The sequence below is a fragment of the Megalopta genalis genome, unplaced genomic scaffold, assembly GCF_051020955.1.
Source record: "Megalopta genalis isolate 19385.01 unplaced genomic scaffold, iyMegGena1_principal scaffold0046, whole genome shotgun sequence".
Classification (NCBI taxonomy): Eukaryota; Metazoa; Arthropoda; class Insecta; order Hymenoptera; family Halictidae; genus Megalopta; species Megalopta genalis.
In genome coordinates, this window is record NW_027476115.1 from 694,998 (window position 1) to 714,740 (window position 19,743).

Below are 19,743 nucleotides of genomic sequence, written 5' to 3' on the forward strand. Positions count from 1 at the left end.
ATTCTTTGATATTTCGAAGGCTCAACTGGCGAAGGCACTGTGGAGACTGTCAGAGGGCCGTGAAAACATAACTCAGATCTGTGGTGTACCATTAGCTACTTTGATACCTGTCGATTTTAGTATCCCCATATGATTTACGCCAATATAAAAATACCACGCGGTTCGTTAACATTTCCTAACGCATTTTTTAATCCACTATGCTCTTTCCTGCTATCGCGTGCACAGTAACAATATCTGCCCATTCCGCAATTTTCTAAATACCCTTTTGGTATTGCAAAGACACCGAGTTGCCGATATCCGCGAACTTCTGGTCCTCCATTAAAAGAAAATCGTGCTTCTTAGCCAAATCTTGCAAACGCTTTATAAAATCACAGCTGAAGTCTTCTACTATATCTACGTGCGTTTTTTTTTAGTACCACAATGTGTGGTCCTACTAAATCTTCTAATTGTAAAATAGAGTCTGCTTTGCTCAAGTCTGCTGCCAAGCACAAAGTAGATTCTTTTGTTTCCATTACATTGAATATTTTAGATGCAATCTCGTTTGTAGCCTTATTAGCGCGACAGTAAAATGGTATTTTCAGTCTGCATTCTGGAACTTTAAAAGTAGCTATTTAATATTCTATGAAGCAGAAAATGATGCAGCGTAAAATGTTATTTACCTTGATTAACGATAACAAGAGCTTGACATAGCGACAAGTAGTTTAGTACATCTTTTATTATCGTTGGTGTAATCTTGTCGGCTTCCACGAGGTAAGCCAAGAGACTGATGACCGAGTACAAATTCCACATGTTTAAACCATTAGCTTCAATATTCTTTTTGCCACCCTGTTCTCTGTCAATCACTACAAGTGCATCTGTTACCTTCAAACCCTCTTTTCTTAAAGTTTGTACAGTCGCTAGGATACTACTACCGATAGTGACTAAATCCTCCATGATCACACAATTATCTCCTAATTTGAAAATGGCCTTCTATCATTTTCTTTGTGCCATATGCCTTTTCCACTTTTCTTTTGATTAACATGGGGATATTAAAATCGACAGATATCAAAGTAGCTAACGGTAAAGCAGTGTAAGGTACACCACAGATCCCGGATATGTTTTCACGGATGAGAAGCTAGCGTTCCGATCACGCAGTGCCAGAAAACCTAATCCTACATCTTTAACGTCAGACGATATTAATCTGTACTTATTTCATAATTTATTTTGATCCTAGAATGAACTGTACACTTGAATCAGATATAATACGAAATAAAAATAGCTATGTGCAACAGGTTATCCTTAATTTAAATATCGCTCTGTGGATCACGCTTTCAGGGATCATGTGTGTTTTAATTTCAATAGACAGAAATCATGTGCGAAAAATCGAGTGCCGTAGACGTAGAATTGAAGAAGTTCGCTGATTCACTTTTTTCGATCTACGCGATCAAGTTTGGAGAATCTGTGACCAAAATTGGTTTGAAAAGTCCAGTGTATTTTGACTTGAGAGTAATAATCTCTCAACCAAAAGTTATGGTATGAGTAATTTAAAAATTCTATTCAGCATACTCTGTGATTTGTATAATTTTTAAATTATTTATATTCTTTGATATTTCGAAGGCTCAACTGGCGATGACACTGTGGAGACTGTCAGAGGACCGTGAAAACGTAACTCAGGTCTGTGGTGTACCTTACACTGCTTTACAATTAGCTACTTTGATATCTGTCGCTTTTAATATCCCCATGTTAATCAAAAGAAAAGAGGGAAAGGCATATGGCACAATGAAAATGATGGAAGGCCATTTTGAACTAGGAGATAATTGTATGATCATTGAAGATGTAGTCACTAGCGGTAGCAGTATACTAGAGACTGTACAAACTTTAAGAAAAGAGGGTTTGAAGGTAACAGATGCTCTTGTAGTGATTGATAGAGAACAGGGTGGCAGAAAGAATATTGAAGCTAATGGTATAAACATGTGGAGTTTGTACTCGGTCACCAGTATCTTTGCTTAACTTGTGGAAGCCAACAAGATTACACCAACGATTAGAAAAGATGTACTAAACTACTTGTCGCTATGTCAAGCTCCTGTTATTGTTAATAAAGGTAAATAACGTTTTACACTGCATTATTTTCTGCTTCATACAGTATTAAATAACTTCTTCTAACATTTCAAAATGCAGACTGGAAATACCATATTACTCTCGCGCTAATAAGACTACAAACGAGATTGCATGTAGAATATTCAATCTAATGGAATCAAAAGACTATCTACTTCGTGCTTGGCAGCAGACTTCACCAAAGCAGACTCTATTTTACAATTAGCCAATTTGGTAGGGCCACACGTTGTGGTACTAAAAAAGCGCACGTAGATGTAGTAGAATACTTCAGCTGTGATTTTATAAAGCGTTTACAAGATTTGGCTAAAAAGCGCGATTTCCTTTTAATGGAGGACCGGAAGTTCGCGGATATCGGTAACAGAGTGTTTTTGCAATACCAAAAGAGTATTTACAAAATTGCGCAATGGGCAGATATTGTTACTGTGCGTGCAATAGCAGGAAAGAGCATAGTAGATGGGTGAAAGAATGTGTTAGACAATGTTAACGAACCGGGTGGTATTTTTATAGTGGCGCAAATCATATGTGGATATTAAAATCGACAGATATCAAAGTAGCTAATGGTAAAGCAGTGTAAGGTACACCACGGATCTGGGTGAGAAGCTAGCGTTCCGATCACGCAGTGCCAGAAAACCTAATCCTACATCTTTAACGTCAGACGATATTAATCTGTACTTATTTCATAATTTATTTTCATCCTAGAATGAACTGTACACTTGAATGAAATATAATACGAAAGAAAAATAGCTATGTGCAACAGGTTATCCTTAATAATTTAAATATCGCTCTGTGGATCATGCTTTCAGGGACCATGTGTGTTTTAATTTCAATAGACAGAAATTAGGTGCGAAAAATCGAGTGCCATGGCCGTAGAATTGAAGAAGTTAGTTAGAAGAAGTTTTGTAGCGTGAATTTTGAAAATAATGTTGATGCTGAAGTTCAGGACGAAACGTGGGGGGGATCATTATCCTGTTTGTGTTTGTGTTAATACACGGAAAAATTATTATATCGAAAAGTCTTTCAAACTTGTTATCAAACGTACACATTGGCCTAATTATGAATCGGTAAAGTATCCTGAGTTCCTCAGCTTAAAATATGAGCATGTTTTTCAAGCGCGAAATATGACTTCTTCGTAAATGTTGGTCAAGAATCCATAATCTCTATTACTCCTAGAAAAAAACTCGTTATTTTAGAAATAAAAATAATCTTATTGCATGGTGAGATGTTTGTTGGGTAAGCGTTTGAGAGGTGCAACGTATAAAAAATGAAATCATATCAAAAACGTGAAAGACTTATTATATTAGAATATATTATAATAATATAGTATATTATAATATATATATCTAATATAATATATTATATTATATTAGAATATAAAAAGTACTACGCCTAAGCCAACAAAGTATTTAAAAAGAAAAGGAAAAGGATTGCTTTAGAAAATTTGCCAAAAGTATTAATTTCCGTTTAAATTCTATATCGTGTGCAAATTGTACAAACTATTTAAAAATAAATAGATTGTTCAAAATTATGTCAACTGTGCTAATTTTGAATTAGCCGTATCGTCTTCAACGTTCACTTTCCGCCGCGTGCGTGTCGGCTGTTTTTATATTGACGAGTCCGATGCCTATTCGGGGTTAAACCACCTCTCGACGTTATACATGTGACCTGCGCATGTTTACACCGTCGCTTTGTATTCGTCACTTGGGTCATCCTTTCAATAATCCTAATATTAAATCAGTTACCCATTTTCCATTGTCTCCCATTCAACATCGTTCGTAAAAATTAATATTATTCGTTAAGTTCTAAAGAGGATGCTATCATTGTAAAGTGTATAAATTTATTAATGTTATAAATACCATCTGCAAGAGAGAGAGAGAGAGAGAGAGAGAGAGAAAACATATATGAGACCATTCTTATAAAACATCGCTAATTATATAATTATTAGAAATAGTAGCTCAACTGTCCATAAAAATAATTGTACTTTATGCTAAATTTCTGTACGATTAATACTCTTACTGCCTCCATATAATATTCAACATTGGTAGTAGAAATGAAATATACAAGATAAACGCTGTGACTAAATTCATGAAAATGAGCTGAGAAACTCAGGATACTTTACCGATTTATGAGTAGCAATACTGACCTCAGTGTATTTAAAACCGTAAAACTAAATAGCAGTTATTTATCTTAAAGTTGTAAAAAATTTCGTCCCATTGGAATTCCGAAAGGACATGTCCTGGAACTCTATAACAAATAATCAAATCAAAAGTTGGTTATCCGCACATTTCAACCGATTGATCAGATGAAATATTGCACAATTCAGCAAATGTCTCTTAAGGACGAAAATAATCATTCCTTCGCCCCTGGCATAAGTTCTGTCCTTTTTAAATGTAACAAAACGAGTGAAGTTGATCTCATTATCGGATTCAAGTCAAGATTCCACTATGAAGATGTCCACCTCTTGCATAATAATCAGCAGCTGAAATTTTAAGTGAATTAGATTCCGAGTAAAATTTTCGCAATCGCAAGATGATTCTTGTGTCGTGATGTTGTTTCGTGCCCACGTAGAGAACGTTTGACGGATATTCGTGTCGCGGATTTATTGTCCGGAAGTTTTCCTCGACGGTACTGCGTTGTAAAAAAATTACAATTCCAGTCCGTTTCGCGTCCAGTATAATTCTGCTAAATTTCGTTGATCTCGAGAATTCTTAAATCGTTGTCAAAGTCGACAGTCCGATTGTACATGCTGTAAAAAATTATATGTCACAACGATCAAGATCAAAGGGTTTTTTATTGCAAAATATAGTACTCATCGAGAGGACCGAAAGTTTGAAAGGATCCATGGGTCTCAAGTCAATCCTTTGCGTAAGAGACGGTATTAAAAAAGACAAAAATTGATTAGTGTATCCCCGATATCGTGGTATAACAGGCCGGACATTGATTCTACATGCGAAAATAAGTGGGGCAAAGGGAATAACATTTTTTCATTCAAGGCTCGTTTCCGAGAAAAACTATGTTGAAAAATAATACTACTTAATGGAAATCATATAGTTGTGCCGGCCACGACATACCAATTCCAAACTTCGCGAACTTGACTCACATTTCACCTCAGTGCGCTCGAGAACACAGCCTTTAATGAAAAAACGTTATTCTTTTTTCTGGACTTACTTTTCCGTCTAGATTCACTACTTGGCCGGATGTACCGTGGTGGTCGCGACATATAATTTTTATGCCGTTCGTAACATGATCTTGTAATGTAATGAATTTACTTTTTAGCCTTTTGTTCTACGCGACACAAGTATTGTACGATGCAATAAATGAAATTCACCTATTCATCTTTATCAAAGACAATTGTGTGGTCCATTTTTGTAACCGATCTTCACCGATCCAGAAGTGTACAATCACGCTATGGTGGTCGTGAAAATAACCAACCATTAATAATAGAAATTTAAACATATTTTCTGTATTCTTGTGATTTTTCTAGACTTTTTCATGATACTTTTATTCAAAATCTTTATGAAACAAAGACAAAGATAGATTTTACAATTTTTATAGATCGTTTCAGCGGTAATTGCAAGTTACTTCGCATCTCGGCTCGATTTTCGTGTTGTTTATCAAAATAATTATTTCTTTTTAACTTAAAAATGCGACAACGAAGTATTAATTTTTTTTATTCTTTCTCATTTTTAAAAAATAAATTACATAATTCGTATATACCGTATGTTGTTCGATTTTGGTTATAGAGAAGGCAATGACTTTATACGCAGAAATGTACAATTTCATATTTGCTAGAACTGTAGAAATCTATCGCTGTCGAAACAAGGACGAGCAAAACGGCGATCATAATAAAGCGTTCTTATACACACATACCTATTAATTTACGCATACATTCAACCGTACACAGATGATGTAATTAGTTTTAATATATGGCGCATATTCCAACATATTCTCGTAAAATCAAAGGGACTGTGCTTTTTTAGCGTTTTCATGCGACGTTTCCCATCATTTTCGTGATTTTCGCGCAATTTTATGCCGAGAAATGTATTTTTCCGCATTTCCAAAAGATTTGCGTACGATTGGCTGACGAAACGGTGAGGCTAGCCATATTTGTTATTGTTGCCTTCTTCAAACCGAACAACGTAGCACCTAGTGCCTACAATCCTACAGAGAGTTGCTGTCTTCTACCGACCGGCAAGCCGTACGCAGCTACAGGTGAGTGCTTCCTTCAACAATTAATATTTTGTACAATAAAGTCAGTGTGTTGTCGTGAGTGATACAGAAATTAATAACCGAAGCATTATCTTTCATTTTCTATTATTCGCAGCGCGGATATGTAAATTGCATTTTTCGAAATTTCTCGATTTTTGCTACGCGTTACTTACTCGGTGGTGAAGTGGTTCAAATTCGATATTTTTCTCGCATTTTCACCTCAACACTCTTTGTTTTTTTAAAAAGAATTTAAAATATTATCTAAAATTTTATATACCAATTACATAATTTCTTGGTCATAACTTTTCGTAAATTTAGCGACGTTACATTATATCTGCACTCATTCGCGCGGTATTTCGGTAATAAAACTGCTAAAATATTTTATGTCTTGCAATTACCGTTGTAACTTTTGATTATGAATCATGAGGTTGATCAATATTGAGTTTAAAAAAAGAAAAATGAACTTTATGGACATTTCAGTGGCGTAGCAGCGGAGGGAGCACGTAATTTTTTAGAAAACCGCCATATCGGCTTCACCAGTGGAACGGCCATTTTGGAATGGTTAATTTGCATACCCGAAAAATCCTGTGAACTAGGTAATGTAATAGAATTTTCAAATAATCTGTGTAAGTTTCAAATGTCCTAGTCAACTTTAAAAAAAAAAAAAAGAAAAAAAAATGCCACGCTTTATACTTTTATTGAACTTGTTGATTTCTTTTTCTATTATTTCCTACTTCTAATGATTTTTATTGCTTTTGGGTTGAAAATTTTGTTGTTATTATTAAAATTTAAGAAATGACAATCATAATAATTGTATATTAGAATTTTCTATCAGCATGTAAAATGAATTTTCGTAAAATATTAATTTTTTAAATGTATTTTAGATACTTGGCAGAGTTTTACAAATCTCAAGACAGATATAATTTCTAATTATCACTTCGATGGAGAAAGGTAATCTTTCACTATAATTTATGTCAGTTTCTCTCTCTCTCTCTCTCTCTGATCATTTTAATTATTTTATAATTTCCTGCATTTTTAAAATATTTTTGTGTGATCATAGTAATATTTGCCTTGTATGGGTTAAATAAACGTACATAATTGGTTAAGAATTATCACCTCCGCGATTGCAAGGTTTGAAAGGGGCAGTTATTTCTCTGGGAAATCCTGTACTTGCTATATCTACATGTAAATAATGAGTCATTATTTTTTCAGTAGATTTATGTATGGATGTTAAACACATAATTTTATGATTGCACAAATGTATGTAGACAAAATAGTATCGCAGAAGCCAAATTTAGGACAAAATAATATAAACCACAGTTTTTTATTACTTAAGAGCATTTCAAAGTCAAATATAGTGTATACTTTATAAGCCTAATGAGACACGATACTAGTTATCAAATTTTGAACTTATATTGCACTCTAAATGTGCTTCTTTGTTCTTTTAATAATCTTATATCCTTTGCTCTTTATTTTTTGAAGATTCCATGTAAACCTTGTACTAATTTCTATTACGATTCGTAGGTCGTGCTGTAACTATAATTGATAATGGAATTGGTGAATGCGCATACGACGTCAGGTTGTTGAATTACTGAGTTGCTAGTAGTAGGTGGCATCTACATATATCAATGAGTTCATCTCTGGTAAGTCCATTTCATTATACTTCTCTAGGAGTTCATTAAGAATTATTGGGCAAAGCTGAGCACATGCATATATACGTAAATATATATGTAAATGTATGTATTGTATTTTCTATGTATGTTCTATTCGAGTGTCTTAAAGGTCTCCTTCCATTTGATATATCTTGTTTTACCAGTTTTTCTGTAGATCAGCTAGAATAATTTATTGCGAATGCAATGTCGGGACAAGTTTTAGTTGCTGACAATAAGTACTGTAAGCCACCCATTAGTTCTCCATAAGGAAATTTATCCGTAGAATTAGTACAGTACAGAATCCTACCGCACGCTGTTGTATCAAATAAACCGAGGACAAACCTTATAGCACTGCTACATCTGACACATAAGTGCTACCGACCTGTCCTCTTCAAACAAAATGTTTCGCTATAAGATTGCGCCAAGTTCGCCATTAATTTGGCAGTGCAATGCGTCTGCTTCCAAATACCGAGCCATCTGTGTCCGTATTAGGTCAGGGATTTTGTCCAAAAGCAGTGGTTTTGCACCAAATTGATATAAATTTTCACGCAGAGTACACTAGCAAGCGTTTTACATGCATTTGGTCGAACCAGACTTGTCTGACAGGGTATAACAGACATTTAATGTTTTTTTATGCATGAAAGTAATATTTTTCCTTTTTTCCTCGTAACGTTGTATGAAGTACTGTTACGTTTGATAGAGCTTTTATTTATTGCATTTAGTCAGGTAATTCTTCAAGAATTATTATAGTAAGTAAACAAGTTAAAGTTTTAATATGGTTAACAAGTTCTTGAATGGAACATAGAGACTGTTTATTGAAGGGGTAATCACTAACGTCACATATGTACATAGGTGTCGTATAATGAGATAATCTCGTCAAAGCATCTGCTAAGTTTTGATTTTTGAGCTTTATTTAAAGTTAGTGCAGTTTCTGTTACGCTTAGATTTTTGAGGTATATTTACGAGTTATTACGAGTTACATATAATTTACGAGTTATTAAAAATGTTTTCGAAAAAAAATCGCGTTAACATAGAATGAATAAAAGAAGCTGTGTTAGTAAGGTTATAACTGTTGGAGTTTCGATAAAATAAACAGCTAAAGCTTTTAGTATGACTTAATCGCATAGAGCCCAGTTAGTGAAAATCGTTGAAAATCGTGATAAAACGATTGTATATGAATTAAACATTGATAACAAAAAAGTACCTAGTGCTCATCAAAAAGATTGCTTTTCTAATCAGTTGGAATTTACTACAAGAATGTGTTATTGCAAAGATGGAAAGATGATTTATGTTATTTAAGAGTACTCTACAATACTATATGTACTTGAAACGAATGCAAATGAATTACATTATTTTGATACACTGTCCCATTCATGGATACGCCCTGTGTTTCTGATTTCTCAACATTCATCATTTTTCGAGAAATGAGAAATAAGACTATATTTATCGACATTTGTCGAAATTTATCGGATTCTGGAGCATTCTCCAGAATTCCTGTCCAATATAAATATACATATAATATATATATATATATATACATATAAATATACATATAAATAAGTTTAAAAGCAAGAAAAAGATAACCGCTAAAATTAAACATTACGCTTTTGTTCTGAATTGACCTCTTAAAAAGTATAATGCGTCTAATGTAGAATCAGAAAATCTGCCTCTTTTTTTGTAATAAAACCTGTCGCCATAGAAAAATTTCTTTCATTTTGTGTGGTTGTTGGATGTCCTTTTTTCAGTGGACTTATAAATTTGCAATTCCTTGGTTAGACTCCGTAATTTATTTTCTTCTCACGCTAAGCTCTTGACACTAAATTTTTTAAGACTATCTACAATTTCTAATGACATAAGACTTCTATCGAGATTCATCCATCTACGTTATTGCAAACCAAACTCACGTGTAACAGCGTGCTCGATGAGTATTCAAAGTCAATTTCCTCTCGCCAACGAAACCCTAAATGAAAAATTTTATTCCTTATTTTCGATTTATTTTTTCATGTACAATCACCTCCATCTCTGCTGTACCACCAGTGGCGAGACAAATTGTATAATTTTTGTTTTAATTATTTGAATTTAATAATTACATTAACGCACAAACGTCACCTGAAAACGAGATCATATATTTGTATGGTTGAACTCGAGTTAGAAAAATTAATTCCTAAAAAGAAATCATTCTTATTAAGACCTAAATTCTGTGTTTGTATGATAAACACTTTTGAACATCAACACAATCACATATCTGTGAATGAATACAGTAATATATATAATACTTGTGTTGTATGTATTGTAATTACTAGACTGCGCGGATTATATGCATTTATGGCAAAGATGAATAAGAATATGAGAAATTTAAGGATAATGTCACATTATGCTGAACTTATTACAATTATAAGAAGAAGAAAGACATTTCTTTTAGAGAGTATGCATAAGCCACCGCTATATAATAATAAGTTTGCTCGTAACGATTTGGATAAAAATACATTAGGTTGAATTTACTAGTTCATATCTCCTGTATTCTGGAATGTCCATGTTCTAGAGCTTACAAGAAGGCACTCGGGGCAAACGTATATGCATTATTTATAGTCGCCTTGTTATCAGCTCTGAATAGTATCTATAGTGGTTTAAGTACGAACCATGTGTAATTAAGAAATGAATACTACATGCATTACCAGAGACTACTTTTAGGCATGCTATAACGAAAGCAACCTGCTCAATTGGCGACATTTTTTACTATCATAAATCAGGTTTAAACGTGGATGTAGAGTGTGATCAGAATCTGAATCAGAATCATATTTTATGTGAAATATCATGTAATGATATAATGAAATGTGTAAATTTGCAAATACGTAGTATTCAGGAAAACTCATAAAGTGCAGAAAAGAGTTGAATTTGTTACCAAAGGAACTGGTTTGTAATTCTTCTCAGAATTTTCAAATATGTTGCAACTATATCTTTTGAATCTGTTAACACAGTTGAGATTTACGAAACGATTGAAGATGTGTTGTCGAGAGACAAGCTCATTGTATTGACAAGGTGTTGCAAATCTCATAGTTGGGTCGGGTTGTTGCTTGATAAATTCCTAACATTCGGAATAGGCAACGGAATCGCCAACATATTATAATTTTATTACAAATGTGGAGTTGCATTCTCAAATGGAACATTTAAAATGAAGACACTCCATTTTCGATTACTGTGCAACACAAGTCAACTAAAAGTCATTCGAAGTGTTGTTTTAATGCAACTGTACCTTCGCAGTTACTTTCAAATATTGTGATGGACATGACAACGGCGGCTCTTACCATGATCTCAGTCGATTGAAGCACATTGAGTGATCCAGTTTTCACGTGAACATTCACTTCAGTGTACAGCAGGATATTTACAACACTCTTCATTACAACTGTTTGAAACTTTGTACGGCGTTACTGTGGAAGTAACTAACAACAAAATTTGAGACTACATTGATCTGGAGTCCGCAGATCAATTTTTCCAGCAAGGGTTTGTGTGTTTGTCACTGGATCTTTCGACGTGAAGTTTGCTGAATTCGATCAACAGTCTGGAACACTTACTTTTCGGAGTGCTTACACGGAGACGTATGAAGATTGTGCATTGGAGATACCAAAAGTCACTGAGAAGCATACTATATAACTTTGACATGCGAAGATATGGCATCGATATCTGCGATTTTTATTTGCTAGTCATTATTTTCTACTGCTTCTAATTTATTAAAAATTTGCAACCATATTTGGATAACAAACACTACAGCTTTCGAGAATCGGTTGTACTGATACTTATTTCTGCACTCAGATTATGTTCATACTAGAAACATTGCTGTAATGAGTATGTTGTTGAGTAAGTTTACTGACTGATTCTGATTCTGATACGATAAAATCAAATATTCTAGATTTACGGAAATTCCTGTTTAAATGATCGATTTGAAACATTCACCTCATGAAATCTAGAATACAGGGGAAAAATTGCAGTGTTAGTGAAAAAGAATGTACGTCGCATGATTTCGACCAAACTCGGAACATTTATAATATCGTAAAGTTAATGTAATTAATTAATTTCATTTTGTTCATAGTAGCGCTATTGGTTTAAGCAGATCTGTGTCATCGTAGTTATTCTTCTGAAATCGAATTACGTTTGTGCGTTACATACTTGAGAACGGAATCCATGTATTTTAAACCTGCCACTTGGTACTACCACTGATTGTGAGAGTTATTGCATTCGTTTTGGATAGAGTACAAAAAATGTTTGGTCTGGAAATAAATTTTTCATGCATTATTTACTGGCGGTTTTTGTGAACGTTCTCATAAAAGTTTTAGTAACAGAAAATGTAAGTGTTTATTGTTTATAATTTTCTAAAGGCAATGATAACGTTTGCTCATTGGAAAAGATTTTTTGCAAAATTTTCGATCTTAACATTCGAATTGCAAAAAATCCTTCTCGCAAACATTGTTTCTACAATGAAATGAAGTCATTTGCATTATTTATTATATTATTAGATGTCAAGCAAACATTTCGAATAATTGAAAATATAGATTCAGTTTTACAACGGAGGGGAGTCTGGAGTAAATCGATACATTTTTCACTTTTTGATTTATACAATCTTTATTTGTGCTAACTACGTAATACAAAAAATGCTAAAATATACTTTATAATCCTTCCTTTTTATATTTTGTAAAGGACGACTTCAGACACTACATTCAACATAAATCATAAAATGTTTTCTAACTGATTGAAAAATGTATCAATGTACCCAACTGCGTGACAAGTTGAAATCGCTTTGGGGGCAGGTTAATACTCATTTAAAACACCGTGGTTTAATTTATAATAATTGTTTTTATTATTAAAAATACATCATTCAAATATGTTTTTTATAAAGTAATAGTGATTCAGTTATATTTTGAGTATATAGTGCACTATACTATATACTACACAAATGAAACGATTTTATTTGAAATTGATTAACGCAGTGAAACAATTTTATTTGAAATTAACACTGACGTAATGAAAAATATAAAATTTTATCGCTTTCTAAAATGGTTCCAGACAAATGATACACACACTGTCCCCATTTTCTGATTCTGCTACATTTTTGTTTTGTAAACATTCTTGTAAACGTTCTTGATGTATTTTTTACTGTTACAATTATTACCTATAAAGAAATTTTAAAAAATATCTTTCGTAGATCTTATGCATGCTGAATATTTTTCTAACATTTACATTTATTAGTACTTGTTCCGGCCGGATCGCGGACCGCTGTTCAACGTACATTCGACATTCGGTGTACGCCGTCTCGCCGTTTTTGTCGAATAAACGGCGAGGCGGCAAGACAATAACACGATCGACGTACGTTGGCCCGACCGTCAAACGCTCGCCTCGGCCGAAATGTATACGCGGTGTTTTTGCCTTGAGAAGTCAATGACCTGGCCTTCGACACCTGACGATGCTTCCCCTTGAACATCGGCCAGGTGTCTATATATGCTGCCGCACATTTCGATAACCGATATAATTAGGATTGTCAACGCTTCCCGCGAAGCTAAAATCACGAGTTTAATTCTGCGCCCTTGCGCCCATCCGAAGCCGTGCTTCATCTTTATACGCTGAACGGAGCCGTGCTCCAACAATTGTAACTATCAACAATTCTTTTGCGCCGTGCGCAACACATTTTAAACAATGTGGACTGTGGAGTCCAAAATAAATCAGCAAGCGACACGTCGTCGGACTAAATCATTTTGTCTCCCTACAACCTCCGACAATTACGTTGCGCCGTGCGCAACAGTACTGTTGAATTTCAACAAATAGGTACTATACAAAAATCATTCGAGTAAATAGTTCTTTATTTACTACGTGATATTATTTAGTTTTAAATAATTAATTTAATAATTTAATTTCATTACTACCTGATATGATTTAATCCTGAAGGCATTTTCCTTATTGTTTTTATTGAGTTGAATCATGTCAGTTAACGCAGTCATCACATAAATGGAGAACGTATTTTATACCTTCTTTAATTAAGTAAAAGTTCTAATTCAAAGCTCAAATAGTGAAAAGTATTAAGGTTATTCCCATAACTAAATATAATTCAATTGATTATTGGCCCTGTTAACACTTTTAATTTTTTGAGAATATATAATATTGAGAATAATTTAAAATAATATAATAAATGTTAAATATAAAATTAAAAATAATGGAATACGCAGGCATAGAACGAAATATTAAAGTATTCGATGTTGAGAGGTATAGCTTGTGTGGATGGCAAGGTTCGATTATACCTTGGAAGGCGGTCGCGTGTCGGCGCTCTCGCCCGTCGTTACGGGGAGAAATTATGCTTCGCCCTCCTTCTCGCGACGTCCGTCGAGGTGTTAACACGTGAAAAAAACGCAAGGGGTTCCGAAAGGGATTTAGAACCCCGCTGTTCGAGGACCACGCCCATCGCGAAATCCGACGCATCGGTCACTATTCATAACTCTGTCCCAAGACAGGGATGCAGTAATAAGGTCGCCTTAGCAAGGGCTTCCTTTGTCGTGACAAATGCATTCCCCGAATTCACCGGCATCCCAAAGAAACTCGTTCAATGGAGCCAGCAGGTGAGCTACGCGGTGAATACTTCGACGGTAAAACTTCACCGTGCCCAAAAACAGCGGAGATTCATGATTCGTTTGGGCTTGGGAAACCGAAAAATGGCTTCTACAGACGATTTCAGGATGCGATTTGCTTAGGTTCACCCGAAGGTGATGCTCTTGCAAACGATGTAACACAACCCGAAGGTGGTTCGCGTGCTCAGCCTTGCTTTAGGAAGCGCTGAAACGTTTGGCTGGCATTCTCAAGACATAAACAAAAACTCAAAAAGCCCAAATAGCGTTATCACAGCTGTCTTTTCAACGTCTTCCAAAGTTATAGGAATCTGGTTGTATGCTTTATGCAAGTCTAGCGACGAAAAATACATCTTCCCGCGAAGATTTGTCGAAAAGTCGCGGAGATGCGAAGTAGGATACCTATCAGGAGTCGTTTGTTTATTTAGCCTCCTGTGATCACTGCAGATGCACCAGGTGCCGTTCTTCTTTAAGACTATGTGTATGAGACCAGCCCAAGGACTCGAGGATTGGCGGCACATATCTGTTTCGAATAACGCTTTAAACTCGCTTTTCGCTTCGCGGAGCTTCTCTGGATTGAAGCGACGAGCCCTTTCGGAAATCGGTGGAACAGAGGTCAAGATGTAATAAAACACATCGGCGGAATTCGTCGGTGGTACTCTGGACGTACCAAAAACCGCGGGAAACTCCGAAAGAATATTCGGAAAACGGGCATTTGGTCTCACAGTGTTGATAAACTGTTACAAGACCGATCTAGAGCATCCGCGATCTCCGAAATTATAATATCCATCGGTGCTCGCGGATTTTCATGCGTTAACCACGCGCGACATACGTGTGAGGAACGTGAGAGAGAGAGAGAGAGAGAGAGAGAGAGAGAAGAGAGTGTGACGAAACAGTTTACTCTATAGAATTTTAAGAGATCTTGGGGTAAGAATAATCGAACGACAAGGAAAAACGACACTGTTTAGATACGAGATTCTCGAAATTCAGCGTCGATAGCGCAACAAATGGGTTGCAGATGTGACGACGAAGAACAAGGGTTGGATCCGAAGCCTCGTTTTCCTGTGAGAACAAGAATCGTCTCGTCCCTATTGTCCGAATCGTTATTACGTACGGCGTACTAACGTTAATGTTCATGAAGCAATGAAAGCATTATTAAAGTAAATGTTAATTTGTCTCGATGGTTCTGCTCAGGAAAATTTCACGAAAACATGGGACAATAGCCTAGAGACAAAACATAGTAACGACCATAGCGACAAATGCTAATCGTTGATTGGTGCTCGCTTCGGCCACCAAATCTGTATAAAAGACGGCACAAAAAGGAAAGTTACGAATTTGGGTATCAACTGTCGTTGCGACTGGTCACGACATTTGAAGTTCCGCAGATCTGACTCTCATCGAAACAGATCGTTGTAGTTTCTTACCACTATTATTCACTTCTAGTGTCAATTGTCGCTATCGGTGACAATAATTAGTGATATATACATGCATTATATATATTCAGTTCCAAAGGAACTGAAAGAAAATTTGTCATCGTGTTCGCGATTTGGAGCGAGTCGTGACTGGTTACTAAAATTTAAAAAGCATCATGGCATATGCTTAGCAAACATGCACGGGCATCAGGATGTACCAGATGAGTTTGCAGTTTATTTTACAAACATGTTAGAGGAACAAAATATAAGTTTGGAAAATGTTTATAATGTGGACGAAAGCGCGCTGCTATGGGATACACTTCCAACGAAGACATCGGCTGGAACGGAAGAAAGTTCTCTTAGCGGACACACGATGACAAAGGAAAGGACTTCAATTAGCTTATGTGTAAATGCGGCAGGCATACATAAGATTAAACCTCTTATAATTTACGGACATAAAAAAACAAGAGTTTTGGGAGACAGCATTTCATTTCCTGCATTTTTTAAATCGGAGCCGAACCTACGAATCAACAAAACATTATTCTTAGATTGCTTTCTAAACAATTTCATCTGTAAAAAGATATCAGGAGCAAAGAAAAATATCAGGAAAAGCATTTCTGCTGGATAATTCCGAAGCCCATAAAATTCCGCTACGAGAAGATGAAGACGTTAAAATTGTGTATTTACCGACCAATAAAACGTCTGTTCTTCAACCGATGGAGCGAAGGATTATAGGGAAAACGAAAAGAATTTTCCGTCACAAACTATTAAAACGAGTTTTAAAATATAATGGAGGGATAAATGAATTTTATTCCAATTACACGTTGAAAAACTGCACCGACATCTCAACGTCTTCCTGGATATCAATTACAGAAGGTTATATTCAAAATGCATGGAATAATCTTATTAATCCTACTAACTTTCCATTCGGTCAAACCCAATAAATCTGAAATCTGATTGGTCAGACATGATAGGTGCGATCACAGGGGAACAATGCACCATGACACATGTTATAAAATATTTATTAGAATGTGACGAGGAAGAAAAAAGGAATGGAACCGAAGTAAAGAAAGAACCTCAAAAATTATATTTTTGTATAGCAACCGAACTAGTGAGTGACGAACCTCGTTATCTCATCCAGGGATTAAGAATGATTATTGCACAACTACACCACCTCACATACAAGACATGGCGAAGATAATAATATTACATATCATGAAGAAGGAGCAACCACATAAGTACATACCTATTCATATAACGTGTCTCAGATCTGTGGTGTACCTTACACTGCTTTACCATTAGCTACTTTGATATCTGTCGCTTTTAATATCCCCATGTTAATCAAAAGAAAAGAGGGAAAGGCATATGGCACAAAGAAAATGATGGAAGGCCATTTTGAACTAGGAGATAATTGTGTGATCATTGAGGATGTAGTCACTAGCGGTAGCAGTATACTAGAGACTGTACAAACTTTAAGAAAAGGGGGTTTGAAGGTAGCAGATGCTCTTGTAGTGATTGAGAGAGAACAGGGTGGCAGAAAGAATATTGAAGCTAATGGTATAAACATGTGGAGTTTGTACTCGGTCACCAGTCTCTTGGCTTACCTCGTGGAAGCCGACAAGATTACACCAACGATAAGAAAAGATGTACTAAACTACTTGTCGCTATGTCAAGCTCCTGTTATCGTTAATCAAGGGAAATAACATTTTACACTGCATCATTTTCTGTTTCGTAGAATATAAAATAGCTTCTTTTAAAGTTCCAGAATGCAGACTGAAAATACCATTTTACTGTCGCGCTAATAGGGCTACAAACGAGATTGCATATAAAATATTCAATGTAATGGAAACAAAAGAATCTACTTTGTGCTTGGCAGCAGACTTGAGCAAAGCAGACTCTATTTTACAATTAGCAAATTTGCTAGGGCCACACATTGTGGTACTAAAAAAAAACGCACGTAGATATAGTAGAAGACTTCAGCTGTGATTTTATAAAGCGTTTGCAAGATTTGGCTAAGAAGCACGATTTTCTTTTAATGGAGGACCGGAAGTTCGCGGATATCGGCAACACGGTGTCTTTGCAATACCAAAAGGGTATTTACAAAATTGCGGAATGGGCAGATATTGTTACTGTGCACGCGATAGCAGGAAAGAGCATAGTAGATGGATTAAAAAATGCGTTAGGAAATGTTAACGAACCGGCTGGTATTTTTATACTGGCGCAAATCATATGGGGATATTAAAATCGACAGATGTCAAAGTAGCTAATGGTACACCACAGATCTGGGATATGTTTTCATGGGTGAGAAGCTAGTGTTCCGATCACAGAGTGATCGTACTAAGCTAATCCTACATCTTTAACGTCCAACGTTATTATTCTGTACTTATTTCATAATTTATTTTCATCCTAGAATCAACTGTACACTTGAATGAAATATAATACGAAAGAAAAATAGATATGTGTAACAAATTTCCTTAATAATTTTAATATCGCTCTGTGCATCATGCTTTCAGGGACCATGTGTGTTTTAATTTCAATAGACAGAAATCATGTGCGAAAAATCGAGTGCCATGGACGTAGAATTGAAGAAGTTAGCTATTTCACTTTTTACGATCTACGCGATCAAATTTGGAGAATCTGTGACCAAAATTGGATTGAAAAGTCCAGTGTATTTTGACTTGAGAGTAATAATCTCTCAACCAAAAGTTATGGTATGAGTAATTTAAAAATTTTATTCAGCATACTCTGTGATTTGTATAATTTTTAAATTGTTTATATTCTTTGATATTTCGAAGGCTCAACTGGCGAAGGCACTGTGGAGACTGTCAGAGGGCCGTGAAAACATAACTCAGATCTGTGGTGTACCATTAGCTACTTTGATACCTGTCGATTTTAGTATCCCCATATGATTTACGCCAATATAAAAATACCACGCGGTTCGTTAACATTTCCTAACGCATTTTTTAATCCACTATGCTCTTTCCTGCTATCGCGTGCACAGTAACAATATCTGCCCATTCCGCAATTTTCTAAATACCCTTTTGGTATTGCAAAGACACCGAGTTGCCGATATCCGCGAACTTCTGGTCCTCCATTAAAAGAAAATCGTGCTTCTTAGCCAAATCTTGCAAACGCTTTATAAAATCACAGCTGAAGTCTTCTACTATATCTACGTGCGTTTTTTTTTAGTACCACAATGTGTGGTCCTACTAAATCTTCTAATTGTAAAATAGAGTCTGCTTTGCTCAAGTCTGCTGCCAAGCACAAAGTAGATTCTTTTGTTTCCATTACATTGAATATTTTAGATGCAATCTCGTTTGTAGCCTTATTAGCGCGACAGTAAAATGGTATTTTCAGTCTGCATTCTGGAACTTTAAAAGTAGCTATTTAATATTCTATGAAGCAGAAAATGATGCAGCGTAAAATGTTATTTACCTTGATTAACGATAACAAGAGCTTGACATAGCGACAAGTAGTTTAGTACATCTTTTATTATCGTTGGTGTAATCTTGTCGGCTTCCACGAGGTAAGCCAAGAGACTGATGACCGAGTACAAATTCCACATGTTTAAACCATTAGCTTCAATATTCTTTTTGCCACCCTGTTCTCTGTCAATCACTACAAGTGCATCTGTTACCTTCAAACCCTCTTTTCTTAAAGTTTGTACAGTCGCTAGGATACTACTACCGATAGTGACTAAATCCTCCATGATCACACAATTATCTCCTAATTTGAAAATGGCCTTCTATCATTTTCTTTGTGCCATATGCCTTT

The 19,743-nt window shown here is 35.4% G+C and overlaps 2 pseudogenes; both read left to right on the forward strand.

The window, feature by feature from the left end:
• Positions 1-1,350: 1,350 nt before the first annotated feature.
• On the forward strand, positions 1,351-2,627 carry LOC143261262 (uridine 5'-monophosphate synthase pseudogene; annotated as a pseudogene).
• Positions 2,628-16,936: 14,309 nt separating this feature from the next.
• On the forward strand, positions 16,937-17,672 carry LOC143261263 (uridine 5'-monophosphate synthase pseudogene; annotated as a pseudogene).
• Positions 17,673-19,743: the final 2,071 nt, after the last annotated feature.